The sequence below is a fragment of the Giraffa tippelskirchi genome, chromosome 3 (genome assembly GCF_054371585.1).
Source record: "Giraffa tippelskirchi isolate mGirTip1 chromosome 3, T2T-mGirTip1v1.2.pri, whole genome shotgun sequence".
Lineage (NCBI taxonomy): Eukaryota > Metazoa > Chordata > Mammalia > Artiodactyla > Giraffidae > Giraffa > Giraffa tippelskirchi.
Window position 1 is genome coordinate 85159017 of NC_137277.1, and position 11419 is coordinate 85170435.

The 11419-nt window shown below is 42.7% G+C and overlaps 1 long non-coding RNA gene across 1 annotated transcript in view; it reads left to right on the forward strand.

Annotated features, from left to right (window-relative positions):
* The window catches only part of LOC145540862 (uncharacterized), a 63632-nt gene extending 55702 nt beyond the window's left edge, over window positions 1-7930 (forward strand). The window contains exon 4 of the long non-coding RNA XR_014078602.1: window positions 4601-7930. This is a non-coding gene — a long non-coding RNA (uncharacterized LOC145540862). The remainder of the gene's footprint in view (window positions 1-4600) is intronic.
* Window positions 7931-11419: the final 3489 nt, after the last annotated feature.

An 11419-nucleotide genomic window follows, 5' to 3' on the forward strand; every position in this document is an offset into this window, starting at 1 on the left:
GGTTCTAAAAGGGTCCCTCTGGCTGCTATATTGAAGGAAGCCTGGAGAGGGGAGAAGCAGGAGCAGGGAGAATGGTTTCGGTTCTAATGCAGTATTCCACACAAGAGATGCTATTGGCTTATATCAACCAGAGTGCTAACAGTGGAAATGGAGAGAAATCACTGGATTCTGGCTATAACCGAGAGGTGAGACCAATGAGAGCATTTGCTGATAGAAAGGACATGGGATGTGATAGAGATTATATAGTCAAGGAGTGGCTGGAAGAGTCACTGCCACTAACCCCTAACCAAGCTGGGGAAGCTGTTGGGTCTGTGGTGGGAGTGAGTAGGGAGGAGATGGGACATACTTGATCATCATCTCTCACTGGACCACCAAATGTCCTCTTACTTGATTTCTGTGCCTAGAGCCTTATTCTTCAAAGGATTGCCAGGGTGTTTATATCAAATGAAAAAAAAAAAAAAAGAAAAGGTTTCCACTGTCCTGTATAAAATCTTTCAGTGGTTCTCTGTTATGTGCAGGGTCCAGTTTAATGGTATGGGACCTATCAGTCTGTCTCCTCCCTGCCTCTCTTGTGTTCTAACTCTCTGGTACCCTGTGATACTGATGTGCTAGTAATTGCAGTGAAGGGATATCACTTGTCTTGCCTTTGCTTATGTCTCAACCTCTGCTTAGAATGCTCTTCTCATGTTGTTCCTTGAGAGCAAGGCTGGTGTCTTATTCATTACTCTATCCCCAGCAATTGGTACACTGTGTGTGTGCGTGCTAATTCTCTTCAGTCGTGTCCAACTCTTTGCGACTCTGTGGACTATAGCCACCAGCCTCCTCTGTCCATGGGATTCTCCAGGCAAGAATACTGGAGTGGGTAGCCATTCTCTTCTCCAAGGGGTCTTCCCAACCCAGGGATTGAATCCATGTCTCCCGTGGCTCTTGCATTGCAGGAGGATTTTTTATTGCCACCGGGGAAGCCCCATGAGTACAGTAAACCAAACTAAATGTCTCACTAGCGCTTTCTAAGGTAGGATAATTATAATTACCAACATTTCACAGATGAAGAAATGGAAGTTCAGATCAGTTAAGCACCTTGAACTTACATTGATTGTTCCAAGGTCACAGAATTGAAAACACATCTGTAATATCTCAAAGCCATTTTTTTCTCTATACCATGCAAAAACTACCTCCATTTTTGTCCAGAACCAGATCTGCCAGGTCCCCTTTCTTGGGCTACCATTTAACTGCCACATTTGCAATTACAAATAGCTTGCAAATGAATGGCTTCCCCAGATTTTTTTCTGGTTATCAGGCAAACTCTGGCATGATAGCCACTCCCTTACTCACCCATGATAAAGCAAAAATGTCCATAAAACCATAACATACACATCATGTAAGTACTTGCACACAACTTTCTTTACTACAGAAAAGATCCTGGACTTCAAATTTTCTTTTGAAGCTATCTGGGAAGCCAGTTAAAGAAATGCAATAAGAAAACATTATAGAAAGTCTGGAAAATAAGAGAAAAATATCATCTACTCTATTAATGTAAAATAGCTTTCATTTGCTCATATTACATATATTTTTACAAAGGTAGATTATATATGTAATAAATCAAACTTTTTAAACTTAATGTCCTCGGTTGCTCAGTCGTGTTGTTTAGTTGCTCAGTCATGTCTAACTCTTCGTGACCCCATGGACTGTAGCCCGCCAGGCTCCTCTGTCCACGGGGATTCTCCCGGCAAGAATACTAGAGTGGGTTGCCATGCCCTCCTCCAGGGGATCTTCCCAACCCAGGGATTGAACCCAGGTCTCCCCCATTGCAGGCAGATTCTTTACCATCTAAGCCACCCGGTAACATTTAACTAGAAGCTAGTTAGTTAGATCTAGCTAGCTAGTTAGTTGGATCTCCCAAAATAAAACTCAAGGTTGAGTTTTCACCTCCATCACTGAGTCTGAGGCAGGGCAGAAGCTGCAGTGCTCATGTCAGGAATCTGCTGTTTTCTCAAGTTTAGCTTCTGAGAAATTTGCAGACCTGTAAGAGATGAAAACTAGGGACCTTTCAAAGTATGATTGCTTACTTTTCAATTTCCATCTTTCAAGTAGTCTAATACTTCCTGGGACAAATAGAGTTTACTATGGAAATGTCTTCTTTGAAGATGCGATTTAAAGACAGATTTCTTGTACCCTTATTTACAAAGACACTGCCAACAAATTGCGTGTATTTATTCAACTTGTCCAAATAAAAGCCAAATAAGGCTCAGAAATTGATTTCCTGGCAATTTGGCTTTCTGAGGCAGGGAGTATAGGAAAGACCTTGTGGATATATTCTCCTTGGTTAAAAGTTGAGTCAAACAAAGGAACATGAGGAAATCTGGGAGAGTGATAGACATGTTTATTATCTTGATTGTGGTGATAGTTTCATGGATATGTACATCAATTAAAATTTATTAAATTGCACATTTAAATAGGTTCAGTTTATTGTATGTCAATTATACTTCAATAATGCTATAAAACCAATAAATAAAAATTGAATCAAGCTATGTGTCTTTTCATCAAAATTGTTCAATACATTGACCTTTTTCCCCCCTGAATTATATGAAGTTCATCTACAATGGCCCAAAGATGACTCTAGTTAAAAACTATATGTGTGTGTGTGCTGAATCCCTCAGTTGTGTCTGACTCATTGCGACCCCCTGTAGCCTGCCAGGATCCTCTGTCCAAGGGGTTTCCCAGGCAAGAACACTGGAATGGATTGCCATTTCCTTTTCCAGGGGATATTCCTGACCCAGGGATTGAACCCGTGTCTCTTGTGTCTCCTGCATTGGCAGGCTGATTTTTTTCTTTTTTTTTTTTACCACTAGCACCACCTGGGAAGCCCTAGTTGAAAACCGTAACTCACTATAAATGAAACTAGGTAACGGTAAATACTATATGGGGCTTCCACAGTGGCTCAGCAGTCAAGAATCTGCCGGTAAGGCAGGAGCCGCAGAAGATGCAGGTTTGATTCCTGGGTTGGGAAGATCCCCTGGAGGACAGCATGGCACCCCACTCCAGTATTCTTGTCTGGAGTATCCCATGGACAGAGGAGCCTGGCGGGCTCCAGTCCATGGGGTTGCAAAGAGTCGGACACGATTGAAGTGACTTAGCACGCAAATACTGTGTAGAACTTGAGAATCATACAAGATTGTGTTGAAACTGAGAGAATGTAAAGGGAGATAGAACATAGAGAGTTATGCTTCTAGATCTGAGGCCTTGTTTCTAGAAAAGCTTGTTTCTGGCTACTGTTGGCTCACATCTGACTTTGTATTAGTTGTGTAAAATCAAAATTAAGCAAAGATGCTATAGAATCAGCAATAGGGTCACTCATCCCTCACCGGAGAAAGGAGGAATATTGGAAGTTCATCTTCCTTATGTCCCTATCTTTGGGAAGGTGTATATCTTTTGTGGCTGAACATTATATTTCCATTCTCAAAGCTAGCTATTACAGTCCTTGATCTTAAAGTTGCCTTCTTCTGTATTACCTGTTCACTCTGATTCTCAATACCTTTTTGCTTTCGAATGGACTGACCCAGACACTAATGAAACCCAACAGTATACCTCGACTATCCTTCCTCAGGGATCCTGGGACACCCCACACCTGTTTGGCAATGTAAAATGAAAACAGGCGCATTATTTTGATATGTAGACGACCTCCTTATCTGCAGCCTGTCAAAGGAAGCTTCACCAAAACACTTTAAGGTCCTTAATTTCCTGGGCTCTGGGAGATATAAAATATCTCAGATATAACGTATCTGTTAGTTTCTCAGTTGTGTCTGACTCTTTGCAACCCAATGGACTGTAGCCATGGAATTCTCCAGGCAAGAGTACTGGAGTGAGCTGTCATGCCCTCTAGCAGGGGATCTTCCCAACCCAGGGATCGAACCCAGGTCTCCTGCATTGCAGGCAGATTCTTTACCTGCTGAGCCACCAGGGAAGCCTAAAAAAGTATCCCCACAGAAGTCCAAATTTCCTCCCAGAGAGTCATCTACCCCGAACATGTTCTAAGACCAGGGAAGCACATCCTTATGACCCAGCATAAGGAGACAATCCTCCACTTACAACCACCACAAAGAAACCTCTCAGAACCTTCTAAGGAATGGCTACATTTTGTAGGATTTTGATCCCTGAGTTCGGTCTCATACAAAACTGCTGTACGAGGCCTTGAAGGGACTGCACACAGAACCTCTAGATTGGACAGGGAATTTACAAAGAGTATTTGGTCAGATTAAGACTGCCCTGATTAGTGCCCCAGTCCTAGGAACTCCAAATCTGAATATTATTTACCTCAGAAAAACAGGGATTACCCTGAAAGTTCTCACCCAAAAAGTGGGGCCAGTTCCACAACCAGGGACATGTCTCTCCAAGAAACTGGGCTCAGTGGCCTCAGGATGGCCAGGCTGTCTGAGAGCCTGGTATAGTCAGGTATAATCAAAGGAAGCAAGAATGGGCCGAGACCCTTAAGGGGTGGGTCTTGGGTTCTCCCATTTCTAGGTTCCATAGCCACTATATTTCTCATCCTTCTCTTTGGTCCTTGTATTTTTAACTACCTAGTTGAATTTCTCTTGTCTAGAACACAGCAACTGCTACTTCAAATGATGCTACACCAGGGATTCAATCCATCCTACCTGAAGAAGGGGACCATCAACACCCGTGGACAAGGCTGCTGCCTCCTCCTACTCCCCACTCTCCACCTCTGCAATCCCGAGACCCCTATACCTAACAGATAGCAAGGAGATCTGGACCTGCACACTCAGCTTCAAGCAGTTACACAAGATGAACTGTTGGCCCTCTGCCTCTGAAAAGATTTAAAGGGTCCAGACTCCTCGAGGGGTTGGAGTGTTACAGCAGGCAGGTAGCTAGATATGAGCAGAGAAAGTGGGGTGGGGGCCAGATGGCAGGAAACCATGCAACTTGTAATCATGAGGGAGCAGTCCATGGGCAGATAAAAAGAAGCAGGAACCTCCAGACTGACAGGAAACCACATATTTTAGGGCGATAGGTATCCTGGAGCCAGACAAAGAAAAGTGGGGAAAGGCAGGAATCGCAGAGAAGGAATGCAACCTTTTACTCCTTTATGCTCTCGTTATAGTAAAATTAGCGTTGCAGATAAGAAGTACCCATCGTGCACTGATGCCATGATGCTTTAGATCAAAGCTAAAAAAGGACAAAAATCCCTGCTTCCCTTGGGAAGATGGAGTTGGGATGAAAATCAGGAAATACAACCCCCAAACCCCTCCTTCCCCAATGAATAGCCCATCCCTTCATTTATATGCCACACATAACCAGCTTCCCAAAGAAACTCAGGGTAGCTACTCACCTGCGAATGCCTGTTCTGCTCTCACCTCGGGCAGGTGCTGTCGCTTAATAAATTCTCCACTTTCCTTACCTTCCTGACCTCCCCATCTCCTTTCTAAGTCTTTCTGCAACGAGACACTGAGAACAAGTGCAATTCTGTTACTAATAAGAATGGTGGAAGGACTCGCAATGCCAAGGTTGTACCTGTGTGTATACACTCTTGCACTTGTATGCATGCACACACTCACATGGGTATGCACAAGCATGTGTGTGGTCATGCGGGTGTGAGTGAGTGTGCATGGCCTGTGGGTTGTTTAATTAAAGTTGGAGGCAGGCTTGGCAGGAGCCCTGTGGGTAAACAATGCCAATTTGTAGCCTCCTCAGGAATTACCTAGGAAGTGGAAGGACCTGAAAATATTGTGCATGAAGTACCTCTTGGCAATCCAATGAAGTGTCTGTTATCAGAAGGAAATGTCTACTTTTTGAGGTGAGATCAGTTGTGTGCCCTGAACCGAATGATTTTTCGTTTTTTGTTCTGATAACAAGCTGGTGGTAAGCTTCACTGAACTGAGAAATTGTAAACTCTTAGAAAAGGCTGTCTAAAGATAACAATTCAATGTTTCTCGGTAATGTATTCTGGATGAATCTGATAATTTAAAGCCCACTTCACCAGAATGGGAGTGGTGCTTGCGTCCTCTTTATCTTCAATTATGTCTAATCTGTTTCTAATTCAAACACTGTGCTGCTGTTGTCAGATCAAATATAGATTTTAAATGTTTTATGCTTCTCCATTGGGAAGCTTTAAAATGAATGCGGGCTGTCTGTCAGGATGGTGCCAGTGGAATCTAATAAAGTTTTAGATAAATTTAAAGGAAATAAAAGAGTACTTAAAAATGAAGTGATTCATGGTTCATGAGATGGAACATGTTTAATGAATGGCAGTTGGGGAAAAGTTATGGTAGAGTCTCTGAGGATCATCTGCCTCACCTCTATAGAACTCTCCTTGAATAAATACATTGTCTTTCAGCTCACAAGGCAGGTTAAAAATCAAGTCATCTTTAAGTTTGATGCAAACAGGACCTCAGAAGTGTGTGGACACCGGGACTATAATCCAAGGGCTTTCATTCCACATCATGACACTCTACCATTGCAAACAGATTGGAAAACATAGTTGCAGTTTTCAATCACTGAATCTGATGTGGTTGTTACTGTTATTAGAATTCTTTTACCCCTTGTTGATTTATGTAGATGCACTCCAGGTAGCTCAGCGCTGTGGAATATCAAAGCAGAAACATGTTCCGGGCATCAGTAACACTGGGCATCGTCAGACCTGGGACCTGGGGACGTTACCAGGGTTATATTTGTAGAAATACTACCTTGATAAAACTTTTGAGGTCTCTTCTTGGATTTATTAATTTAGGGAAAGCAGGGCAGAAATGTTTCATTAGAGCTCAGACAATGTTTCTGTCTTACAAAATTGCCCTTTTGCTAGTCAGGAGTGTTTAACTGGGGCTTAAAGGTGAAGACCCTGGATCAATTTATTGCCATGTAGATTTTTCTTGGGGTTGCTTCTAATCTTTCTTGGACTGTCAACGGGAATATCTTTTGCTGCCTTGGATGTCCCTCCTGATTTGGTTTTGGAAGGGTTGGTCCAGAGTATCCTTTAAATGATAATTAGAATTTGTGCTTAAAAGCAAAAGGCTTTGAAGTTTTAACACCATAATCCTTTTAGGTCCCCTTCCTCTCTCTCCCTTAAGTTTATTTTCAGAATAACAATATTTTTATCTAGGGTAAGACCCTACCTTGATAAAGAATTGTGGGACTAAGCTTATTCCTAGGAGGAAAAAAAAATCAATTTACTGATCTCTTACCTCACTTTGGCTTGACCCATTTACAAAACTGACATTAAAAATCTAAGGAAAAGGCTTTGCCTTCAAATTGCATCTTTCTTTGCTTTGAGGTTTTTAAGGTCAAATTCCTATAAACAAGCAATTTTTTTTTTTCTCACACAAACTCTGTAGGGATGCAACAAAAATCTCTCCATTTCTTTGTAGCGGCTTTTCTCTTTGGTTTCTTTCTGTCTGGTTTGTGTTTTCCATCCATCTCAAGATGTGTAGGGTCTCGCAGTGAGGAAACAATTCTATGCTCTGAAAGAGTGTGTTAGATTTTCCCACTGACCATCAGTTATGCTTTTGTGACTGAAGTTACCTCTGACATTCCAACTAGGAAGAAAAAGAGAGGATACAGGCATGGGGGGAAGAGTACTTGAGTACCTACACACAGGTGGCTGTCTCCAAGGGGTTTCCAGGATGCCAGCGGCAGGTAGGGCCTTTAGAATAAGAAACCCCACCTGCGGTCCCGTGTGAACCCAGGTTATGTAATTCCCCTCTAACTCGTCTCTGAACTGCTCTCTGTTCCATACCAGCACAATGGCTGTCTATGCTTATAGGAAAGTGAATCACGCTTATTTCCCGAGGGTCAACCCTCCTGACTCAGGATGGGTCTACCTTAGTCTCACTTCCCGTTCTTGGAGAGTGTCCCATGTATATCCTTTGAAAATGGAAGTCCCTTTTGTTCCATATAATGTCTATTAAAAAATGAAAAAGAATTATGTAAATCTTGGCCTCTTATTCTGCAGTTGTCAGTTTTGGAAGCTTTGTGGTTGAAGACTTTCTTTAAAAATGTAACCACTGAACAACCAAGAGAATATTAAAAGGGCTGAAATAGTATTGTTTTACTATTTTTCAAGTTTGAGTAGGTTTCTTACGGGAAAAGTAGAGAGAGAGAAAGATAGAAAAAGAGAAAGAAATACTGTGTGGTTTATAGTCTGTGAAGAACCTACTTTTGTTACACTCTTTGTCCCCAGAAGGAGAAGGGACTAGGAAACAAGTACAAGAATGTCATGGAAATGAAGGGCAAGAGGAGTGAGCCGCGTGTAGAAAACATTGCCCACATGTCAGGAAATGTCACACCAGCATCAGTAGTCAAAGGGATGTGTTCAGGGGATTGTCAGGCTAGTGACATTAATTGATGCCCCAGAGCACAACAAGGAGGAAATATACATTACAGTAAGGATTTTTTTTTGACAAAGTACATTATGCGTTGATAAGCCATTTACACTTCCCGCCAGACAAGAGTTAATTTGGGGATACAGGATGGTTGCTTTCGAAATGTAATGAAATGACACTCAAAAGTGAAAACACTGCCGTTTCACTGTGAAATGGCAAAAAGGGAGAGAAAGGCTAAATTGGCCAGAAGATTGAGAGCAGGCGAGAGAAAGAGAATTAGAAGCCTGGGTAGAGCAATTAATTGTTTCAGTGTTTTCCCGTGAAAGCCAGGGGAAGACAGACACACATATATACACACTAACACACACACATACGCGTACACGTACATACAGAAACATACACTCATTGCAAAAGGATGATGAGATATATTATCAGTACAAAGATATAGAAAGTGATTTTTCAGAGTATTAAAAAGATTCTAGACTACAAGACAACATCCATATTCTTTGGCATGGCTAGAAAGACATTTCAGAATGTTAGTGTGAAAGCATACGGATGGAACAGCAGGAGTCCTAGTTGTCGTACGAGAGGCTGTTTGATGACTGCACACCAGACCAGAAGGTTCACGCAAAGGGGAAATTTAATGATGCAACATCAATTTCTTGTGTGGTGTTTCTGCGAATGTCACCCCTAAGCCAGCATTTCTCAGACTGTTTCCAGGGAAAGAATTCATCCAGTCTCTGGGTCTACAGTTACCCACTGGGCATCAGGTATGAATTTAGTACTGGAGTCTGTGACGAATACAGAAAATGTTTGTAATGTAATCCTTCTCTTTAAAGAATTTCCAATCAAGGGTGAACACTCAATGGATACACACAAAATAAGTAGATCCATGAGGCAAGTTACTGTTCTACCCTTAGACAAGGACAATTGGCCCTCTGCCCCGTGCCCCACACTTAGGGAGCTTTGGGTTTGGGGTGCCCTCCTCAAAAATTTCAGAGTCCTCCTGTGGTGTCTGAGGCCAGGGGGCTGACAGTGTTGTTCCGGCAGGGCTGCTGTGACTCAGGACGAGGGCTTTGGGGGACCTCTGCTTCTCTCTGATCCTCTATCCTTTCTGTTGCCCCGAGGAAGTCTGGGCCTTGTGTCTGTGGGTCCTGTGACTCAGCTCTGGTTCCTCGAGGGTGTCCTGGCAGCAGTTTGCTCCTGCTGGTTAGTGCAGCATTTCTTTCATCAGATCCTGTGAGATTGGCTGCCAGAATGGTGCTGAACTGGGGCTGGTCTGGGGTGCTGAGTGAGAATGAGGCTGGGGCTCTGGATCTCTGGTGGCCCACTGCTGGCCCTCTGGACTTGAGCTGTATGAGTTGCCTCCAGCCACGGTACTACCTCAGGCCCATGGCACCTGAGGGCAGCAGGGGTTGTGGCAGGCATCCTTTAGTCTATGTGATCCCACTGCTGGCCCCCCGGGTGGGCACCCCGTACCTTCCACAGGCTCTGTGCCACATGTCAGACAGTGCTCAGGGTGACTCAGTTTATCTCCAAGGATTTTGAGTCTACCGTTGCCTAGTACCAGTGGGCCCTTCCAACCTAGTTCTCTTGCCTTGGATGGGTGTGGCAATGCCACGCTTTCCTGGGTCCATCTTGAGTCGTGCTGGCCAGGGGATGGACCTTCCTTGAATGAATCAGTTCCTGAGTGATGCCGTAACCAGAATTAAATAAATGATATTAGGGAACTTCAAACCACAAGCAGGTTCTAAAGAGCTATGCATCGTAATAACATCATTGCTACCTTTCTTCACGCATGGACAACACAAAATTATCTAGGTACAAGTGTAATTAACAAAGAGCACAACGAGGTGGTGCCTGGACCTAATAGGATTAGATGGTGCCTGACTCAGTGATGAATCAAATCTTCTCATGCGCTGACAGACAATGACAAATGCATAAATAGCTCCTCTCTATCTATTATTCTAAGTCGTCATTGAGAAAATCACTTTTCTCTTCACATGGGCCCATGAGTTTTATAATATATTTTTAAATCAAAATAAATTATTTTATTTAAAAAAAAAAATAGTTGCCTGGGACCTCAAACACTCTAAAGGTGGCCCTGGCAAGATCTAATTCAATGTAGAACTAGTGTACTAACCGTTTATCATGGATTTAGTAAGATTTACTTTAATTTTTTTATTCTTAATTATGAAACTTTTAAAGCTTAGGACATATATTAAATAAAATAAGACTTATGAATCCATTACCCTAACATTTTGCTAATATTTGCTTTAGATTTTTTAAATAAGTAAAATATGACAGATGCAATGAAAATGTACCCCAGTCTCTTCCCACTTCTTCCTTTTGCAGGGGTAGCCCCTCTCCTGATGGTGGTAAGCATCTTAGTATGAGATCCTCCAGAAGCTAATCCAGAAGAAAGGAACTTAATGCAAGCAGAGACATCACTGTGCTTACAAAGGTCAGTATAGTTGAAGCTATGGTTTTGTAGTAGGCATATATGAAAGAGAGTTGGACTGTAAAGAAGGCTGAGTGCTGAAGAATTGATGCTTTTGAATTGTAGTGCTGAAGACTCTTGAGAGTCCCTTGGACAGCAAGGAGATCAAAGTCCATGAGGTTGCAAAGAGTTGGACACAACTTAGTGACTGAACAACAGCAACAAGAAGTTAATTTGAGAATTGTGGGCTGAGAAAATGATACTAGGATGGAAAAGAAGCTAATGCAGTGTGCTGATGAGCAGATTCTCCTTGTGGGCAAGTGAGGCTCAATCCCACCAGGCACTTTGAGGGCCTGTGTAGACAAGTCTCAGAATTACTCTGTCTGAGGGCTAAGGAAGCTGGGGTGTTTACCCATCAACTCCCTATGTCGTTGGTTGTAGACTCTCGGCATTCAGACCTGTCCTGAGAGAAGTTGAGCATTATCCTCCAGCCTTCAGGTAGAGTGGACAGAGTTTGCACTGAAAAACTGAAGGATTCAGTAATAATAAGCTTGGAGGGAATATGGGTGGGGCCCTGCCAGCATCCGGTATAGCCAGTGTTATTCTCCAATCTGGTATACTTTCTACATCTGTATACATCAAAAAG